The sequence below is a fragment of the Rhipicephalus microplus genome, chromosome X (assembly GCF_043290135.1).
Source record: "Rhipicephalus microplus isolate Deutch F79 chromosome X, USDA_Rmic, whole genome shotgun sequence".
Taxonomy (NCBI): domain Eukaryota; kingdom Metazoa; phylum Arthropoda; class Arachnida; order Ixodida; family Ixodidae; genus Rhipicephalus; species Rhipicephalus microplus.
Window position 1 is genome coordinate 491,856,674 of NC_134710.1, and position 4,078 is coordinate 491,860,751.

The 4,078-nt window shown below is 43.5% G+C and overlaps 1 non-coding gene across 1 annotated transcript; it reads right to left on the reverse strand.

Moving 5' to 3' along the window:
* Positions 1 to 541: 541 nt before the first annotated feature.
* Positions 542 to 613, reverse strand: TRNAT-UGU (transfer RNA threonine (anticodon UGU)). The gene has a single exon. It is a non-coding gene; the product is annotated as a tRNA-Thr (tRNA).
* Between the last annotated feature and the right edge of the window lie 3,465 nt (positions 614 to 4,078).

Consider the following 4,078-nt stretch of genomic DNA (forward strand, 5'->3'; position numbering starts at 1 on the left):
GAGATCTGACAGACAATAATGCCAAGGAAAGTATAGGGGAATATATTAGACCAAATGGTAATGTAAATATGAAGAAAAGTAGATGAAAAGATAACTTGCCGTGCTCAGGTTCTAAACCTGCGACCTTCGAATGAGGCGCTCGATACTCTACCACTGAGCTACCACGACAGTTAATCCCCAGCCGCTTTATGGGGTTTATATGCCAATTAAACATGGGAGTGTCAGTCAGCGCGACTAGTAGCCATGGCGGCGAGTTTAGCACACTCTTATGAGCATATTGGCGTCCCGTAGCACGTGAACCTATTACGAGTGGGCACCTGACCAATAGTCCCTCGTATACAACCTAAAGGCACTAAGTCTGCCAGTACGAGACCCTCGTTAATGAATTAAGGAAAGAAGTGTATACTTAAGAGCTTGTTTTTCCGTGTTTTTACGCAATAATAATAAGATCTAACAGACAATAATGCCAAGGAAAGTATATGGGAAGATATTAAACCGAATTTTAACGTAAATATGAAGAAACATGGGTGAAAAGATAACTTGCCGTGGCCAGGATTCGAACCTGCGACCTTCGAATGACACGCTCGATGCTCTACCACTGAGCTACCACGACAGCTATCCTCCCAGCCATTTTATGGGCTTTTATGTCAATTAAACACGGGAGTGTCAGTCAGCGCCACCAGTAGCCATGGCGGCGAGTGTAGCACACTTTTATGAGCCTATAAGGCGTCACGTAGCACGTGAACCTATTACGAGTGGGCAGCTGACCAATGGTCCCTCGTATACAACCTAAAGGCACTAAGTCTGCAAGCACGATACCATCGTTAATGAAATAGGAAAGAAGTGTATACTTAAGGGCTCCTTTGTCTGTGTTTTTACACAATAATAAGGAGATCTAACACACAATAATGCCAAGGAAAGTATAGGTGAAGATATTGGACCAAATTGTAATGTAAATATGAAGAAACATGTGTGAAAAGATAACTTGCCGTGGCCCGGATTCAAACCTGCGACCTTCGAATGACGCGGTCGATGCTGCACCACTGAGCTACCACGACAGCTATCCTCCCAGCCATTTTATGGGCTTTATATGTGAATTAAACATAGGATTGTCAGTTAGCGCCACCAGTAGCCATGGCGGCGAGTGTAGCACACTCTTATGAGCTATATGGCGTCACGTAACACGTGAACCTATTACGAGTGGGCAGCTGACCAATCGTCCCTCTAATACAACCTAAAGGCACTAAGTCTGCCAGTATGAGACCCACGTTAATTATTTAAGGAAAGAAGTGTATACTTTAGGGCTCTTTTTTCTGTGTTTTTACACAATAATAATGAAATCTAACAGATAATGATGCCAAGAAAAGTATAGGGGAAGATATTAGACCGAATTGTAATGTAAATATGAAGAAAAATGGGTGAAAAGATAACTTGCCGTGATCAGGATCTAAACCTGCGACCGTCGTAATGACGTGCTCGATGCTCTACCACTCAGCTACCACGACAGCTATCGCCCCAGCCGCTTTATGGGGTATATATGCGAACTAAACATGGGAGTGTCAGTCAGCGCCACTAGTAGCCATGGCGGTGAGTGTAGCACACTTTTATGAGCCTATTTACCGTCACGTAGCACGTGAACCTATTACGAGTGGGCAGCTGACCAATAGTCCCTCGTATACAACCTAAAGGCACTTAGTCTGCCAGTACGATACCCTCGTTAATGATTTAAGGAAAGAAGTGTATACTTAAGGGCTTGTTTTTCTGTGTTTTTACGCCATAAAAATAAGATCTAACAGATAATAATCCCAAGCAAAGTAGATGGGAAGATGTTAGACCAAATCGTAGTTTATATATGAAGAAAAGTGGGTGAAAAGATAGCTTGCCGTGGGCAGGATCCGAACCTGCGACCTTCGAATGACGCGCTCGATGCTCTATCACTAAGCTACCTCGACAGCAATCTTGCAGCCACTTTATAGGGTTTATATGTGAATTAAACATGGGAGTGTCAGTCAGCGCCACCAGTAGCCATTTCGGCGAGTGTAGCACACATTTATGAGCCTATTTGGCGTCACGTAGCACTTGAACCTATTACGAGTGGGCAGCTGACCAATAGTCCCTCGTACACAACATAAGGGCACTAAGTCTGCCAGCACGAGACCCTCGTTAATGAATTAAGAAAGAAGTGTATACTTAAGGGCTCATTTTTTTGTTTTTATACACTAATAAGGAGATCTAACAGACAATAATGCCAAGCAAAGTATAGGGGAAGATATTGGACCGAATTGTATTGTAAATATGAAGAAACGTGGGTGAAAAGATAACTTGCCGTGGGCAGGATCTGAACCTGCGACCTTCGAATGACGCGCTCGTTGCTCTACCACTGAGCTACCACGACAGCTATCCCCCCAGCCGCTTTATGGGGTTTATATGTGAATTAAACATGGGAGTGTCAGTCAGCGCTTCCAGTAGCCATGGCGGCGAGTGTAGCACAGTTTTATGAGCCTATTTGGCGTCACGTAGCACGTCAACCTATTACGAGTGGGCAGCTGACCAAAAGTCCCTCGTATACAACCTAAAGACACTAAGTGTGCCAGTACCAGACCCTCGTTAACGAATTTCGAAACAAGTGTATACTTGAGGGCTCGTTTTTCTGTGTTTTTACACAATAATAAGAGATCTAACAGACAATAATGCCAAGGAAAGTATAGGGGAAGATATTAGACAGAATTGTTATGTAGATATGAAGAAAAGTGGGTAGAAAGGTAACTTGCCGCGGGCAGGATCCAAACCTGCGACCTTCGAATGACGCGCTCGATGCTCTACCACTAAGCTACCACGGCAGCTATCCTTCCAGCAACTTTATAGGGTTTATATGTGAATTAAACATGGGAGTGTCAGTCAGCGCCACCAGTAGCCATGGCGGCGAGTGTAGCCTACTTTTGTGAGCCTATTTGGCGTCACGTAGCACGTGAACCTATTACGAGTGGGCAGCTGACCAATAGTCTCTCGTATACAACCTAAAGGCACTAAGTCTGCCAGCACGAGACCCTCGTTAATGAAATAGGAAAGAAGTGTATACTTAAGGGCTCCTTTTTCTGTGTTTTTACACAATAATAAGGAGATCTAACACACAATAGTGCCAAGGAAAGTATAGGTGAAGATATTGGACCGAATCGTAATGTAAATATGAAGAAACATGTGTGAAAAGATAACTTGCCGTGGCCCGGATTCAAACCTGCGACCTTCGAATGACGCGGTCGATGCTTCACCACTGAGCTACCACGACAGCTATCCTCCCAGCCATTTTATGGGCTTTATATGTGAATTAAACATAGGATTGTCAGTTAGCGCCACCAGTAGCCATGGCGGCGAGTGTAGCACACTCTTATGAGCTATATGGCGTTACGTAACACGTGAACCTATTACGAGTGGGCAGCTGACCAATAGTTCCTCTTATACAACCTAAGGGCACTAAGTCTGCCAGTATGAGACCCTCGTTAATTAATTAAGGAAAGAAGTGTATACTTTAGGGCTCTTTTTTCTGTGTTTTTACACAATAATAATGAAATCTAACAGATAATAATGCCAAGGAAAGTATAGGGGAAGATATTAAACCGAATTTTAATGTAAATATGAAGAAAAATGGGTGAAAAGATAACTTGCCGTGATCAGGATCTAAACCTGCGACCTTCGTAATGACGTGCTCGATGCTCTACCACTCAGCGACCACGACAGCTATCCTTCTAGCAACTTTATAGGGTTTATATGTGAATTAAACAAGGGAGTGTCAGTCAGCGCCACCAGTAGCCATGGCGGCGAGTGTAGCACACTTTTATGAGCCTATTTGGCGTCACGTAGCACGTGAAGCTATTACGAGTGGGCAGCTGACCAATAGTCCCTCGTATACAACCTAAAGGCACTAAGTCTGCCAGTACGATACCCTCGTTAATGATTTAAGGAAAGAAGTGTATACTTAAGGGCTTATTTTTCTGTGTTTTTACGCCATAAGAATAAGATCTAACAGATAATAATCCCAAGGAAAGTAGATGGGAAGATGTTAGACCGAATTGTAATTTAT